General features: G+C 39.6%; 1 protein-coding gene across 2 annotated transcripts in view; it reads right to left on the reverse strand.

Annotated features, from left to right (window-relative positions):
• The window catches only part of lingo1 (leucine rich repeat and Ig domain containing 1), a 195,636-nt gene that overhangs the window by 126,875 nt on the left and 50,616 nt on the right, over nt 1-18,145 (reverse strand). The window contains exon 2 of one of the 2 annotated variants that reach the window (XM_011475844.3): nt 17,532-17,576. The exons of the other annotated variant lie outside the window; for it this stretch is intronic. The gene's annotated coding sequence lies outside the window, so the exon portion shown is untranslated. The remainder of the gene's footprint in view (nt 1-17,531; nt 17,577-18,145) is intronic. 2 annotated transcript variants of the gene reach the window in all.

Genomic DNA, 18,145 nt, shown 5'->3' on the forward strand with positions numbered 1-18,145 from the left:
CTGCTTCTGTTGAAATGACGTTTTTCTGACTGCCACTGAAAAGCACAACCTTGAAGGGTGTTGTGTCCAGATGGCCAGATGTTACCCTGATCCCACGCAGTATTGAATGCACATGAAGGGCTCAACCTTGAACCGCTCTCATCAAACGTCAGCACCAATGCAAAGATTTCTCCTGAGTCAGCGCCACCAGTGCCACTCAATCACCAAAGCAATTCTCGGCCCTTAGTTATTTATATTTTTTATTTCCGACTGGGACCCGATTCATTATTTTATGGGAAAGAATAAATCTAAAAAGGACACTCTCAGAGCTTGCTTCACTCCTTGTAAAACCAACACGGAGAATGCAATGACACATCAAATCCTCCTTCAACCTTTAATGGAACATCCCCTCTCACGGCACCTCTACTCTCCATGTCCCATTCTATTGAGACTTTTCATTGAAAAACAAATGCTCGTTTGTGATCCTGTAAGAAATCTTTTCATCATAGGATATAGCATGGTCTCACCTCAGTATTCACAGCCATTGGCTGACAACCTTCTTGTGGATTATTAGTTTGACCAAAGAAATTCGGACAAAAGAAAATTACTTTCCTAAAATATGTCTAACCTAAAACGCAAGCATGATATATGTTTATCATTCCATTACTTTTTGACCATAATGGTGATAGAAAGGAAAGCATGTTTGATCCACACCAATAAGCCTCTGCTTCTGTATGAAGGCTACCTGGAATGGACAAGCAAACACTGGCCTGTTTGAGATCAAGGGGCTCTACTCTCCCATGAAAAAAACTCTGCTGTGATTTGTTGATTCTAAAAACTTCCATGGATCAAAATGTATAAGTGAACCAAAAGGACGTTCATGACGTAAACACTGGCCTTAGAGAAAAACAGCTCACAGCTGGAATCTAAAGAAGCACAAAAAAAAGCTGAAGTATGTCTCGTCAGCAAACTTTATGCGGTGAGAGTGCAAGTGCTCATTTATATATGATCTTTGGAAAATGAGAAGGACTAGCTTGATTTGGTTTGGCTTTTTCTGCCTTCCTTCAGGGCTTGTTTGGGGAAATAATACCAACAAATGAGCAACTGTTACCAGGTGTTTTTTTTCAGCTTTAGTTTTTAGTTCACTTCTGAAGGCTTCATGTAAAAATCAAACCAAACTAGTCTTAAGCATGACTATCTGCATATCAATGCTAAGTCTATTTTAATGTAAAAGGAGGTAATGATCCAACAGCTTGCAGGTTAGAGGCATTTTTATATTTATTTTTTACATTCCTGTAAAGAACTGAGGTTGCACGGGGTGTAGTGGTTAACAGTTTTGCCTCAAAGCAAGAAGGCTGGTTCACATCCCATCAGAGACCTTTCTGTGTGGAGCCTACCTGTTCTTCCTGTGAATGTGAGTTTTCTCCAGGTACTCCAACCTCCTCCCACATCCAGAGACATGCATTACTACTGGTTCAAGTTTGCCCCAAGATGTGAATGATAATGTGATTGGATGTGTGGCTCACCAACAGACCAGCAATCCATCTAGGGCAGGGGTCGGGAACCTATGGCTCGCGAGCCATATATGGCTCTTTTGATGGCCACATGTGGCTCACAGACAAATCTTTAATTATACTTTTTTTTTCATTAGACCAGTCCTTCTCGGGCGCGATGCGATGCCAGAGGCGCGCTGTAGTATCGGTGCTTGGAGAAAAAAATCTGCGCCAGCACTATCACTTTACTATTATCTATTACTTCACAGAGTTTGTACCAGCCGGAAACCTGTGAATTGCCGTGCCCAAAACTGCGCGCTCCCGTCTCTGAGAAAGAGTGCGCAGTTGCGGGGATGGGATGTGTGAGGAAGAAAGCAGAGGGTGGGGGTGGGGGTGGGGGTGGGGGGGGACCGGCAGCAGGTGAATCGCGCAGGGATTGTAAAGACGTAAAACCCGCTGCCCGTCACTCACTGCAGCGTGTGAGTGTGTGTTTGGCTCCCCGTCTGCATGTGATCAGTCTTTGTCACATCTAAAGAACATTCATACTAACCTAAGACCACGTTTAAAGTCTCAACGCCTGCGTGAAGCAGAAACTCACCACCTATCAACCAGACTAGACCATGAGCAAAACTACCACGAGAAATACTCATCATTTATTAGCAACAGCATAACAATGTTATTAAAAAGAATCCACAGACTTATTGTACTTTAAAAATGTTGAAATTACATCAAATGCACACATTCACTTGTATATTTAGTTTTAAACATATTGTCGCGGACTGAGTTTAACTTGGCTGTTGGGCCGCGTTAAAAGTTCTGGAGTTCGTCGAACGCATCATGCAGAGATCTGATTGGCCCTCAGTTCTGTTGCTCAGCCTGTTGTTAGGTAGTTTGGACCAATGGGGTTCAGCTATGGGCCGAATAATGGAAATAGGAGGGCTGGAGCGGGAGCAGGGGAATATAAAGTTGGTAGAAGCGCTCTTGTCTTGGCGGGAGAGATTCAGGAGTTGCTGAATTAATTGTACTGCGTTTGTTGCGGTCTGCAGTAACCAGAATAAAGAACCTTAAAAGAGGTTAAGTCTCCGTGCCTCAGTGTGGTAAAGGGACACTACATTAATGTATGGCTCTTTCGAAATTACATTTAAAAATATGTGGCGTTTATGGCTCTCTCGGCAAAAAAGGTTCCCGACCCCTGCTCTAGGGTGTACATTGCTCAACAGCATCTGGGATAGGCTGCAACAACCCCATAACCCTAACAGCGAGGAAGCAGGATTGGAAAATGCAACTGTTTCACTACACTGAGGCTTTTGGACATTTGTTTATGCTCACATCTCTTAACCCTTGTGCTGTCCTAGGCACTTTAACATTTGGAGTTGGGTCATCTAGACCCCACTAGACAGTGCTCTGAACCTTTTTTCTTCAATGATTTGTGATCTTCACTGGTGTCCATGGATTACATGAAATCTTTCCACCTATATCCACCTTTGTCTCACCTTTGGTTTAAGGTCCCAGCATATCTCAACTAGACGAAGGGCTGAGCTTTGACAAAAACAAAACATTTATTTTAAAGCATAGAGTTTCCCAGCTGTTTTGTTGAAGATCCATTATGGGTTTAAGAGGTTACAGTTAGGACTAATCCTTACCTTTTGGACAGAAAACCTCTGTTGGCTGCAACAATACCATGGCAAGTAGAAAGGAGCATGATGGCCTGGTCCTTTTACTCCTAAAAAATCTCACTTTCACTCAAGACCCATACTTGATGGTAGGAATGATATTATTCTGCCTGCATTCTTGTTTTAAAAATACAGGCTTTTCTCCACATCTGAATAAATAACTTTTTTTTCCCATAACAATTGTTGTCCTGGATTAAGTCTATAAGACTTTAAAAATACATACAGTATGTTGGATCATAGTTTTGTTATAAAAAGGAACCCGTACTAAAAGTTAAACTTGCAGGAGAAACAACTCTATACAGTTTCTGTTCTATATAAATAAAAAGATCAAGGTTTAGTTTGTTCTCTTCGTTTTCTACATCTTTTGGTGAAGTGAAATGTTTTTAAGTGAATGAGGACAGAAATACATATTTTTTATTTAGAATAACCCTTCAAAAAACCAAAAAAAACATTCTTTTGCTTTCAAGGAACTGTTATTTTTGTATGTTTTATTGCAACGTAAAGTGTATTTTTTGCAGTGGATGTTCCTATCCTTTCCTTGTGGTCAGACAAAACTCATAATACAAAAGATGCTGTTGATCTTTACCTTTTGCTGCTAGCCCTTGTGCTATCCTAGGCACTTTAACGTTGGGAGTTGGGTCATCTAGACCCACTAGACAATGCGCTGAACCTTTTTTCTTCAATTATTTGTGATCTTCACTGGTGTCCATGGATTACATGAAATCCTCTCCACCTTTATCCACCTTTGTCATGGTAGGGAGAACACGTCAATGGTCATCTTGACCCCATAGGATAGCACAAGGGCTAGCAAAACAGAAAAAACCTGCAGAGATGAATGAACTAAATGTGATCGTATCAGAGACGGAGTGTACATAGAGGCCTTAACGTCTCTGCACTATGAAGTGCAAAGGAGACCGCCCCACTGAGAATACTACCCCCTCTGTCTCAATAGCCTTATCTGATTATATGATGTGAAACTGATGAGGTCCAAGGAGGCTGAGATTTTAGAATGTAGAAGAACTGACAGAGAGGGGCTCGGTCCGTTTCCCTCCCATTGGGAGATAAGTGCTGTCTGTCAGTTTGATTGACACATCACAGAAAGGCAGTCTGCCATTGTAGAGGCACTTGACATCTTGATATTTCTGAGTCAGTCATGCAGGCTGGTTTCATATGTAAACAAGCCGCAAAGAACTACACCTCTGCTGTGATTGGAGCCATACAGAAGGATACAGACTACGGCTGCACGATATGAGGAAAACTCGCGATATGCGATATTGGTGATTAATATTGCGATAAGGATATAATTCGCGGTATATAAACAAATAGCAAAACAACCAAAAACATAATTTCCTTGTTCACTGCAACAGTTTAAAAATTATACTCCAAATGACCCTCGTCGACGTGGGAGGCAAACATCAAACATAAAAGGGCTCATCTGATTGATCAACAACGTAAACGGGTCCTTCCGATTGGTTAAATGCATAAAGGGATTTATTTCATTTGTTCAATATTTCAAGCTGCCATGAGTTTGTTTTAGCACATTTAAGGTAACCATTTATTGCGATTTTCACCGTCTTTTGCGGTATGCATATTGCACAGCTTAATGTCGCGATAACGATAAATTTGCGGTATATTGTGCAGGCCTAATACAGACGATGCATTTTATAGTCTTGCTTGTACCATCACAATTATATGAACACAACTGGTAATATAAACGGGTTTGAGAGACTCAACAGACACCAATTACTTGGCTTTTGTGCTTGAGTTCATATTTTGTTCAGTTTAAATCTTATATTGTTTACTTTCTTTCTGTAAAATTCTATTGCTATGTAACTTTGTAAAAAACAAAAAAATGAAAAAAAATAAAATAGAATACCCCAGATGGGTTTTTGTACCACACCATCACATCACAGTATCTGTTTTGGATTAGTAAGCATGTTCTTTTTTATGAATAAATCAAATCAGATCAAACCAATAACTGCAGATTGTGGTCCAAATAGTATTTTGATTCGCTTTTTTTGACTACGCACTGGTTTCAGGACGAGTGCCCTTCAACGATTAAGCAACGTTGGTGCACCTCTGAAAAATGTCCACACAAAACACGGTAACACATCCAGTGAAATTTTTTAGAGCTTTTTTTCTCATCTTGTTTAACAACTAAAGCATGTATCTGGTGATTTTAACCTTAAAAATGCGTGTTTTTTAATTGTTTGAATTTGGATAAATCTACCTATTCCCACCCTCTTTACACCCACCAAGTTTCCAATTAATATGTGTTTTTTTTATACATCAGATGCCTAGTTTACTTGTTACAAATACAATGCAATATTACATCTAAAACTTTCAGGATTAAGACTGTTGATCTAAGATGAAGATCAACAGCTTAGTTAATGATTGTTGCAGTGTTTTATTCTTCAGCTTCTTTCATTATCAGTATATCTCATACTAACACCACACCACTTTATGAAAGGGAAGATGCACCTATATTTTTTCTTTTTCTTCTTTTGATCCTGTGTACCTGGTCAAGATTATAGAATTCACCCAATGTCCTAAAGCCTGAGCAGCAGCTGGAGGGTGGTGATGGTGGGGTAGGGTGGGGTAATTCAGGTCTTAATGCATGACAGGTTACAGAAATTGCACTGCTGAGTTTTGTATTCAACCCTGCGCCTTTCCAAAGTTGTAATAGAATAAGTTTCACAAGAAAAAAGTAGAAGAGTCATTTAAAATTCTACTTTTTTCTACAGGCCAACATTTTTGGGAAACAGCATTTAAAACAACAGCTTGATGCTGAAGTAAAAGTAAGTATTTAAGAAAAAATCGGTTTGTTGTTGCTGTTTGTTCAGGTGCTAGTTTATCAATTTTCTTAAATACCTACTCGATCATCTATTGCAAAAAAAAAGCTCCCAGTGGTCTTTTAATTACAATGATGCTGTTTTTAGCCAAAATATTTTTTTAAAACTGTCAATTTAGGACTTAGTTTTTGCAGAGCAGCAGTGGTTCTTTAGAAATTTGCCTCTGAGTTGTGGGTGGGACAGCTGACATGGAGCAACCCCGGCCCCCTCTTCCCATCACCCACAGCTGAGTTCTTTGTCTACACAATCTCCTGATAGCTTACAGCCCCTCACACCACCAGTCTAACATAAGCAGTGCAACAAAAAAAAGGTGAGCAATATCAGAGCTATCCAGTCGCAGAGTTTTGAGCCAGTGCCAGCTCATACGAGGAAAACAAAAACATGGATCTAGTCGTCTACAAGCAAATGCATCAGAATGGAGAGCAGTTGCCATGTTACAGATGTAGATGTTGCTATGTCACAAATAAGCCTTTTCAAACTGCATTTATTTTGTTTGCTCTTGATCGATGATTTGAATAAAGAAATAGTCAGAAATTTAAATTTCTACTTAATTTTCTTTACAAATGTTCTCCATCATCAGAAAAATGCCACAAGTACATGTTGAAACATCAAAACCAAAATGTTCGTTAAAATGGAATTTTCTATAAATGACTAAAATAATAGCAAAGGAGGAGTAGAGCAGAAGCAACTGCTTGTTTCTTCTGTGATTCCTCCACCTGAAACAGACTACAAAATACAACACTTAATATGAAAATGTAGGTTTTGAATTGGAGTTTTCACCAAAGCCCACTGATCTGAAATGTGACTGTCAGGAGAATTTAAAGTAGAAACAGATCACTTAGAGGCTTATACTCAGAAAATTGTATTTTCCCCAGGTCATAGAACTGCATAATTACTGTATTAGGAAAGGAGGGATGAAGGGCAAGGAGACAATGAGGAAGAAAAGATGTTTTTTTATTTTTTAATGTAGCATTTCTTTCATAATCATTGCTATAGCTATGGGTGTTTTTCATTAGGTAATTATGTTGCATCTCACATATTCATGTTTTTTTAAGGAATTTTAATTAAGTCATTAGTTTGCCCTTGAAAATGTTCTTTTTTCGAAGTGTTTATTCTCATGAGCTGCTTTAGGTGTTCTTTTTTATTTTATTTTTTCTTTTAATGTGTTTGCTAGTTGCCTTTTCTTGTTGACCCCCACATCATATCTCCAATCAGTCTAGTGCAGGAGCTGGTCAGCATCTCAATAAACTGTCTTTTCAGATTCGACATATTTTTACAGTTACTCCTCTACAATGATTTATTTAAAAATATATTTTAAAAAAAATATCTGACAGTTAATTAATTTTACCAGATCAACTGAGTTCTTGTGTACGACGGAGTTTTAGGGCCACGGTGAGAAAAATAAATTCTGGCCTACGTGACGAGATTAAAGTCGTCATGTCGACTTTAATCTCGTCATGACGAGAAAAAACTCGACACAAAGTTTCGAGAAAAAACTCGTCTTTTCGAGATAAAAGTCGAAATAAAGTTTCGCGATTAAAGTCGCAATGTTGCGCGAGAAAAAAACTCTTAAAATTACGAGATTATTGTGGAAGTGAGCATCATGCAGAGCAGCAGGTGAACACCGCGCAGCAGCAGAGCAGACCGACTAAACGTAGTTGAACAGGTGATCTGAATGTTTATTGATAATGTTCCAAATGTCTGGAGGCTCATTTGATTGATTTACGATTCATTAAAGTTTTATATATTGATGGTTGGTTTGCAGGATCTCTGCAGCCCGATGAAGCCATCGGGTGTCCCTGCAGCTGTCCACTTGAATCCTTTCTTCCTCCACCAAAGACCAGATCTCTACTTTTGTGTGATGCTTCCGTCTGAGGAGCAGCACTTTTTGCCTTTTTCAACATTGTAATGCTAATATAACAGACTATTTTCATTCATCTTTGTTTTTTAATGATCAGACGGGACGCTTCGTCTGCAGCAGTGGGCTTATGTAACACTGTTTACTTCCGCATTGGTGATCGGATGACAGGTTCATGACGTAATTTGACAGATGAACTTCAGGTTATGTGAATGAAAAGGAGAATAAAGGCTGCAGCGATCCTCTACACCCAAACGTGTCTCTGAGCTCCTCATTTGACATATGAAAGTCCGCTTTACCGACACCGAACCCCGGAAAAGACGGCTCCACTGACAATAATCTGATTTTGAGTCGCCAAAAGGTTCAGAATCTCTTTGTTTTAAACCTATAATCCGGAAATAAAGCTTCAAAAAAGGCTCCACATATTTCATCTTCAAACTAGGCTCCGATAAACAGAGAACTTTGGTGTTTTCTCCTTGTTAATCTATGATTTTTTCCCCGTAGATTTACGAGTTTTTATCTCCTAATAAAATTACTTTTTATTGGTGGCCATAAAACTCTGTCGTAAACTCTTAAATACAAAGCCACTAGCTCGCTAACATTAGCCATAACACTGAATACTCCTGAAAGACTCAGCTTCACTGCTCTCGCGCAACATTGCGACTTTAATCTGGAAACTTTTTTTCGACTTTTATCTCGACACGGCCATTTTTTTGTGCCGAGTTTTTTCTCGTCGTGACAAGATTAAAGTCGACATGACGACTTTAATCTCGTCATGTTGGCCAGAATTTTTTTTCCTCACCGTGGCCCTAAAACTCCGTCGTACTTGTGCCATCATTTTAAAATAACAGGAAAAGGGGTGAGAAAAAGAAAGCCAGGTAACACATGAAAGTTGAAAATGTGAAAGAAAAAGGGGAAAAATTCAAATATCTAGAAATTAATGTGAAAGTGTCTTTGTGTCCTGGCAACAGCGGAACCTAAAAGCACAAGGGCCACACAGGTGAGCTTCTTTAATGGAGAACATGGTTGAAACTCAAAGCTAAGTGTTTATTGTCATAGCTACTCATTGAAATGACTAAAGATATTTGAAGTTTGAGTATTTTAACTAGCATAAGGTGCACTTAAAAGTCTTGAATTTTAAAAGTCTTTGAAAGTCTTTTTAAAAGTCTTAAATGTACGGAGCGGCCTAATGTGTTGCTGTGGGACTAAACAGGACGTATGGAGGGGGCAGCATGAGAAGGGTAAGGAGGGAAACCCGGTGTACTTTTTGTATGTGTTAAATACAAGAAAAGCACCCATAACTGAAGCTGCGCCCTATGGTCACGAAATATACGGTACTTTGCTGGAAGAGCAATGGAAATTTACAGTAAAAGTAACAAAAGAAAAAAACAAATAATTTTAAATTTAGAAAAAGCCAACATAAGGCCAATTGGGATTTTTGAATTATTCTTTGGAGCAGTGCAGGAGTAAATGATTGTTAAAAATAAACAAAACTGAACTATTACAGAAAGATTTAAGTTCCACACCACTCATCTTTTAAACTATTGCACACTCTAAAGAAAAATACACTGGCCCAACTTAAAGAAATTCAAGTAATAATTTGAAGTACCTTTTTAAGTTACTCCAGTCAGTATTAAGTACATTTTTCTTATAATTTTTGATAAACTTAAATTTTTAGCCCTACAAATACAAATATTATTTTGTATTTATTTCAGTTTTTATTAGCTTTTCATCATTCAAACTATTGTGTATTTTAAACTATTAAACAAATGGCCCGCTGCTGTTCCCCATCATCCCTCACTCCCGCTATACACCCTAACATTATGGGTGCAACAAAAATGGCGAGCATTGGCGGGCAGTGTTGGCTTCTGAAATGGATTTTGCAGACCTTTTTTGCAACTGTTTTCAAATGTACTTTATCAGTGAAGTACTAATGCATAATAGTAATAAAAAGCCATGTCAGATGGTACCTGTTTCAAAATATGTTTAATAGAAATCGGGTTACAGAGATGCAGTTATTTTTATTAAGAGAATGAGTCTCTGTCATGACTGACTTTTATAGGAAGAAAGAACTAAAATGAGATTGAGCTATGAGGACTTTGGTCCAATTAAAGCTTTTTAAATTAGGAACTACCCTGTTGCCCCTAATCATGACACATTCCTCCTTCAAGTGTTGCCTAATGGCTGCCATTAATGAAACCATTATTATTATTTTAATTTACCCCTAAGAACTGATCAAGAACTGATCAGCGGTATAATATTTTGTGTAAACGATCCCCTTTCAGAGATGAGGAACTAATCTTTCCCTTCTCGTGTGTTTTCAGCAGCAACCTGTCAAAATTTAGCTTGCTTTGACAGATGCAAATGACCAAGAGCTGCTTATTTCCCCCCCTTGTTTGTTTACCAGAGAAGAACGATGTCCTAAATTTACTGCTTCCAGTCTGAAGTATGAACTTATTTCCTGTTCACTAATAATTCATGCGCCATGTGTGAGCAAATTTAATCACCGGCAGAAGGAGGGAGCAAAGAGTGAAAAAGAAGAGGTGCTCTTTACCATCCCCACAAACTTTAAATATGAAGGAAAAGGTAATGAAAATTACAATTCTCCCACTAATAGCCAACCGTCTGAGGATAGGCAGTACTAATAGACCTTGTGAATCCATACAGTCCAAAATAGCTATGAATATTTTCCCATTTGCATCAAGAAATCTCCTTTTTTTCTTTTTGCAGTCATTCAATTCAATTCAATTCAATTCAATTCAATTTTATTTGTATAGCCCAAAATCACAACAACAGTCGTCTCGATGGGCTTCGAAGTAAAACATGAAATCAAAAGTATCACGAATACAAAGAGTTCAATAGAAAAATACTAAAATGAACTAACAAACTGACTAAGCTATACTGGCATCCCTGCCCTTAGACCCCCCTTCGCGGTAAGGAAAAACTCCCAAAAAAACCGGATTCCGGAAAAAACGAAGAAACCTCAGGGGTGCCCACATGAAGGAGGGATCCTCCCCCAGGACGGACAGGCGATTTACCAGAACTCTTAGAGAAGAATTAACTTATCTAAATCTACAACTACATATATAAAGTCCAGCAGACGAGCTTCATCCAGCCGTGGTTGTGGGGACAGTCAAAGGCGCGAGTCGAGCCGGAGACAGGAACCACAGCCAGGTGTAGGAGCAGGAGCAGAGACGAGGTACTCGGTCAGGCACAGAGCAGAGACGAGCCAGAGATGAGCCAGAGGCAGGATCCACAGCCAGGTGTAGGAGCGGGAGCAAAGGCGAGGTAAACGGTCAGGAACTGGAGCACGGATGAGCCAACTGGGGTCTGGAAGCACTCCCACTCCCCAGGAGGGGAGAGGAAAAGATGGACAATACATGAATCGCACTGCACCAAACAGAGGCATGGAGAACTAGATTCTTGAACTTGATTCTGGAATCAACTGGGAGCCAATGGAGCGAAACTAACACAGGAGTGATGTGATCTCTTCTGCTAGTTCCAGCTAACAATCTAGCTGCTGCGTTCTGAACAAGCTGGAGACTTCTTAAGGAACTCTTAGGACACGCTGCTAACAAAGAGTTACAGTAATCCAGTCTAGACGTAACAAATGCATGGATGAGTTTTTCAGCATCACTCTTAGAAAGTATATTTCTGATCTTAGCAATATTCCGCAGGTGAAAAAAGGCAGTTCTACACGCCTGAGATATGTGAGCCTTAAATGATAAATCCTGGTCAAGTAAAACCCCAAGGTTTCTAACTGTGGAATTGGGGGCTGTACTTATGCCATCCAGGGAGACTATCTGAGCAGACAGAGCATCTCTGAGGTTTTTAGGACCAAGTATAATGACCTCAGTTTTTTCTGGGTTCAAGAGGAGGTAATTAATTGTCATCCAGGTCTTGATGTCACTGATGCAGGCGTTCAGTTTCTCTATCTGGTCATTCTGGTCAGGCTTCATGGATAAATACAACTGCGTATCGTCGGCATAACAATGAAAATTAATGCTGTGTTTCCTGATTATGTTTCCTAGGGGTAACATATAAAGCGTAAACAGGATCGGTCCCAAGACTGAGCCCTGTGGGACTCCATAGTTGACTCGAGTGCACTGAGAGGAATGGCCATTTACATTAACGAACTGATACCTATCAGACAGATAGGATTTAAACCACTGGAGAGCAGATCCTCTGATCCCTATGTCCTGCTCTAATCTATGGAATAAAATACTGTGGTCGATAGTGTCAAAGGCTGCACTGAGGTCCAACAGGACCAGAATAGAAAGTAGTCCCTTTTCTGAGGCCAATAACAAGTCATTAGAGACTCTAACTAGTGCAGTTTCCGTACTGTGGTGAGGTCTAAACCCCGACTGAAAGTCTTCAAAGTGGCTGTTGTCCTGTAGGTGGCAGTAAAGCTGCTTAACTACAACTCTTTCTAGGATTTTAGAAATAAAGGGCAGGTTTGATATCGGTCTATAGCTGGCCAAGATGCTAGGATCCAAACTGGGCTTTTTCAGAAGAGGTTTAACAACTGCATATTTAAAAGACTGTGGCACGTAACCCGTTTCCAGAGAGGCATTTATCATTGTTAATATGGGATCATTAATTAGGGGAAAAGTTTCTTTAAAAAGTCTAGTGGGAATTGGGTCTAACAGACACGTTGAGGATTTGGAGGACGTAATAATTGATGTCATGATTAGGAACTATCTGGCAGAATGATACAGTTTCATTTTTTATAATAAAGGCAAATTATAAAAAAAAGAGCAGAACAGGCTAATCCAAAGACGTAATATGGCTTGGTATGGGGGACATAAAAACCCACCAAACGGATAACTTCACAAGGAATACTTTTTGGAGTACATAAGGAAATGCCAGAAGAAGGTAGAACTCAATAAGAAACATGAGATGAATGAAATGCACCTAACAATATGTTTACAGTTTTACATAAACGTATGTGTGTGTTTTATCTGAGCTGGATAGAACACCACATGCCTTAAGCTATGTCCACACTGGGCATTTGACACGTGTTCCACAACCCGTTGAACGCTGGTCCTTGGATGTACTTATTTATCCCTTCTGCTACCCTATGACCACACCCTGACATTGACGTGTTCTCCCTACAATGACAAAGGTAGATAAAGGTGGAGAGGATTTAATCTGTGGAAACTAGTGAAAATCACAAATCATTGAAGATAAAAGGTTCAGCACACAGTCTAGTGGGTCTAGGTGACCCAAATCCCAATGTTAAAGTGCCCAGGATAGCACAAGGGTTACATCATATGGTGTTAACATTGGACTGTCGTTACCCAATGCTAGCAAATGTACCTAGTCAAAGTGGTGCAAATCTCATGAATCTTGCTGGAGGCTTTTTCTTTTGCAGCTCTTTTCTGATTTATTACAGACTTGGTGTCAAAGAATTCCAGCCGGGCACAGACGGCAATTATTGAGTTTCAACAATTTGAAAATTGATGATAAATCAATTTTTAAATGGTTAAAACTCCTGTGAATTAATCGAGGTGGCATCCAAACATCACTACCATATCCAAGTCCCTGATTGGTCAAAGTTCAACTGGTTTAACTGCATGTTCCAAGCCACTCATTTATACCACGCATTCAGTGGCTTTTCTGTAATAAAAATGTAGTTTTTATTGCTAAGGAAACAATCTCTGTGGCTATCTAACATTAGGATGAATCCACAAATTGAACAAATCTTGACGCTGAAGCTGTACAAGCTCCTTTATCAATGATCTACAAAGCTGAACCTCTTTTTTATTTTTTTGCTCAGACCTCAACAGTTTGATCCTTTGAATGACCCTAAAGAAGTTTGCGTCATCTCAATAAAATATTCTCAGCTCTCAGTCCCCACTGTATGCTGTGTCCAAACCATTCAAAGTCATAGATACTCGCCAAGCTTGGATGCCCAAAGAGGAATGAAAGCCATATAACACACAGCATGCTGTTACACCGTTGACTTGATACCCTGACCTTCCTGTGAGGTAGGACAAACAAAGGCAAGGTGATCCTTGAGAAATTATTTTGAACAACAAAGGTTCATAATATCATGTGAAGATTTACTTCACAGAGCTTGCAGCAGATTCTTCTCAAAAATGCAGAAAAGTAGGTTATTAAAGAACGGTTTAAACCTCGACAGAGCCTCTATTTTTTTCTGTTTCTCCTGTCTTGTTTTCAAAGCTTGAGGGAGCTCCTGCAGGAAGGAGAAAATGAATATTTTTAGCTGGTTCCGCAATCCCTGCCTTAAATAATTACCCTAGGTGCTGTCGAAGCTGCCAGCTCATTGGACTGAATGAATCGGAAGCATCAATTGTTAAGCTGCAGTTAAAGCCTTCAGAAATATTACATCATGATATTTGCCACCACAATAGCATTGTGGGAACTCAGAAGTACAAGAATGGTGTTAATGTGAGGTGGCACCATTTGTGTAAAGGGTAAGAAAATCAGTAGCAAGACTTACTGCAAAGCTAGCATCTGCATTAAACTTGTTAAAAAGAAAAAAGATCATTAAAAAAAGAGCACAAATGGTAAGGCAACCAATTTTGTTAAATGAACACTCTCCAATCATAAGTAATGGAATGAAATGGCTTAGGCTTCATCTGCAGCTTCACCAGTCATTTCCTAGAGTGCTTCTTTGTGTGGTGCTACAAATTCTTGCAACAGCTCCCGTGGGGCATTTCTGTAAACAAAGCTATGCTCTTAGCCAAGTTTCTTGGCTAAATAAGGATAACAAAAAAATAAAATCCAGCAAAATGGGATGCAGACGTTTTGCAGTACCATATTTATCACACACATATAGAAAGTGCAAACTAATACCAGGGCTTGGAGTTCAGCTCTGAGATTTGTTTTTCTCTACAGCAGAACAAAAGAACTATTGTTAGATTTAGAAAGGTATCCCCTGAGTTTTCCTGAGAGAAAATGGTGGGGTTGGTCAAAAAATAGAAAATAGAAATCCTAAATAGATTGAAATGATGAATTGGTCAGGCATTAGATTTAATCCTTTTTTTAACTATTGTATCTTTTAGACTTTGAATCCATCTGAAAACTGTCAGCGTTATGGGCACAGGTAGGCTAACTGGGATCAATCCTTAACAGAGTACACAACATGCACAAAGCTAAAAATAAAGATGCTTACAAAACACAAAATGACATCAATGTCAATTTCGTTTTTTTTAGGTTTATGTGCTGCAGACAGGCTAAGCAAAGCTGATCTGGGATGCTACATGACTTAGTGGCGGGCAGTGTCCTTTTTCACACTGCTGTGTGCTGATGCAGCAGTGTGAAGGCTGCTGATGCCAGCCCTGATAAGCTTATTAGGACAATGGCTTTTTTTCCCACAGAGTCTTTGTTGGAGGTGCGGAGAAAGCAGAAGGTGGAGCTGCTTGGCTTTATATAAAAAAGGTAGCCATTCCTACTGATTCATAATGATGTTCTGTTTCCTGTTCTATGTGGAAGAAAAAAAAATCTGTCATGTTGCTACATCCCACACCAGCTTTAAAAAAACAGTATCTATCTTAAAGGGTGTACCCCAAATAATGGACGCAGAATGACTTTGCTTTTAAACAAGTTTGGAGAATTTTAAATATGCCAAACTTTTTTGCTGATGGGTCTGGATAATATACAGCCTGTAGAGGTGAGGTGAGGTAAAGCAGAAACATTCTTACAAGTGTGTCACACAACAGATTCCTTGATAGGTTTTACAAAAAGACTTAATATTTATCTATTTATTTTCTCCCACTTATTCATGGTGCCGCAGAACCTTGATCAAAGACGCCCATTCCTCCCTCTCCAAAAGAACTTTCTGGGTCTTACCCAGTGCTTCCTCGCGGTCAGACATGCCCAGAACACCTCTTTAGGGAGACGTCAAGGGAGCAACTGGAAGAGATGGCCGAGCCACCTTCTGGTTTGTTTGTAAAAACTTGTGTTTCTATGTTTTACTCGTTATTATGGTTTTCTCTCATTAGCGCAGCAACTATTCCCCAAACTCCTCCAGGGTTACAAAACTCCTTCACCCTTGTGCTATCTTAGATGACCTCACCCCTACTTTGACGTGTTCTCCCTACCATGACAAAGGTGGATAAAGGTGGGAAGATTTCATGTAATCCATGGACACCAGTGAAGATCACAAATCATTGAAGAAAAAAAGTTCAGAGCACTGTCTAGTGGGTCTAGATGACCCAACTCCCAATATTAAAGTGCCTAGGATAGCACAAGGGTTAATCTGTAAGGGAGGGCCTAGCCAGCATGTGGAGGCTTGCATTCAGTACATTAGTCAGTCATGACTCAAGGCTCGTGACTATAGGTGAGAATAGGAGCATGGATTGACCAGTACGTTGAGAGCATTGTTCTATGGCTCAGATCCTTCTTTACTACAGTGGAGCAATACAACAAGCACATATCTGCAGCCACTCCACTTGTCAATCTTGTGCTCAATCCTTAACTCACACATGAAAAAGATCCCAAGAACCTTAAACTAATCTTCCACTCTAAACCAGAGCTCTCACCCACTCAGATAGGGCAAACCACCTTTTTCCAGTTGATAACCATGGCCTCCGGTTAATTCTCTATGTGATAATTCTCACCACAGCTGCTTGACAATTGACTGAACTGTCCCCAGTGCAAAACAACGGTACTGGTTTGATAAAGCCAACAAAACATAATCTTTTGCAAAAAAGCAGACATGAAATCCTGCTGGCCCTAATTGGGTAACACGGAATCCCTGTTAGAGTCCAACATGCTCTAGGAATGAGGTCAGCTTACTCCCAGCAGTGCAAACTTCTGCTCTGGTTTTACAAAGACTTGCGGCTGAGTCCCCCGTATAGGGGTTGACCTGTAGGGGTGCTGAGGGTTTGAGGGTTGTCCGGGCCCATGGAGGTGCAGCCACATCTTAAATGAAGTGCATGTTTGCCTTGCAAATTCCCTTGTGGCTCGTGTGGCCACCTTAAGTAATGTCATGATAACGGACTTCATTTTTGAAAATGTGGACTTTGAGAGTATAAACAAGAAAAACAAAGTGTGAAAATGTTCCTTGTCTGCCTGAGAAAAGTGAATAAAATATGTAGTGATGAGTTTTACAGCCTTAAAACATCCGTAGGACTCCGTGGATTTAATCGATCACTGGTTATTTTTAGTACGTAACTCCCACAATAAACGAGGGAACTCTGTAATGGTGAAAAGGTAATGCAGATATATGTCCAGCTGCAGCAGAAGCCTCAAGAATTTGACTTTTTCATTATCACTGGATGAGAAACAAACATGCAGGACTCAGCGCAGCTGCTCAGTATTATTTGTGAAGTTTAATGCAAACTGTGAGATGTGTGAGGAGATGCAGCCCTCCAAAGTTTCAAAAGGACTTTGATGGGTGAAGACAGACTAAATATTGGTTATAAATAGTGTTATTTATTTTAATAAAAGGATCATGAATGAATGATTGAATTAATGAATGAGTGAAGCTTTATTCATATAGCACTTTACAACTTCTTTAGGGTACCAAAGTGCTTCACAATAAAACAATTACAAAATAAGTTTAAAATTAGACGCATCAGAGAAGAAAACAGTTATGTGGCCTTCACAAGAAAAAGTTTGGGGAGCCCCTGCTCTAGCATCCATGTGTTGTTTTTCATTCTTCTGATCATACAAACACACTACATGAATGCAGCATTTCTCTAACCTTGCGTTTTCCACTAGGTACATCAAGCCACTGATGCAATTGGCTCTGAAATGAGAACAAAAGCAACAGTTTAGAAATAAAAACTCTAAAATAGTCTGTTTTAAGATATACATACATCTTCAATCAAACGGTTTTCTCTTATAAAGTTGATTCATTTTTTTCCTTTTTTTCACTCCACACATCTGCTCCTGGTCCGGACCTTTTATTAAATTTTAAAAACCTCACAAATCGAAAAGTTTGCCCATTCCTGCTCTACAGGTTTACTGAGTGGTCAATCTTAACATTTTGTGCATGCCATCTCCATGCCATGTACAGGTTTGCCCATTTTTCACCCCTCAGATAAGCCATTTCCACCCGTCAGGAAAATTGTGACTGAAGTGTTAGTAGGGTTCTGAGCAGGGCCCATATTCCCACAGCACCTTCCACAGAGCACATCAAGAGACAGGATCAAGTGCTTTCTCCAAGCAAACTGGATGGGCAAACTCCCATGAATCTTCAAGCACTCTTTGTCATACTGCAATAGGAATTCAGACAGATTCTCCAACCACACTCATGGATCAAAGAGAGTAAGCCCGTAATCTTTTAGGGGGGAAAAAAGCTAAAAATGCAAATAA

Source organism: Oryzias latipes, chromosome 6 (genome assembly GCF_002234675.1).
Source record: "Oryzias latipes chromosome 6, ASM223467v1".
NCBI lineage: Eukaryota > Metazoa > Chordata > Actinopteri > Beloniformes > Adrianichthyidae > Oryzias > Oryzias latipes.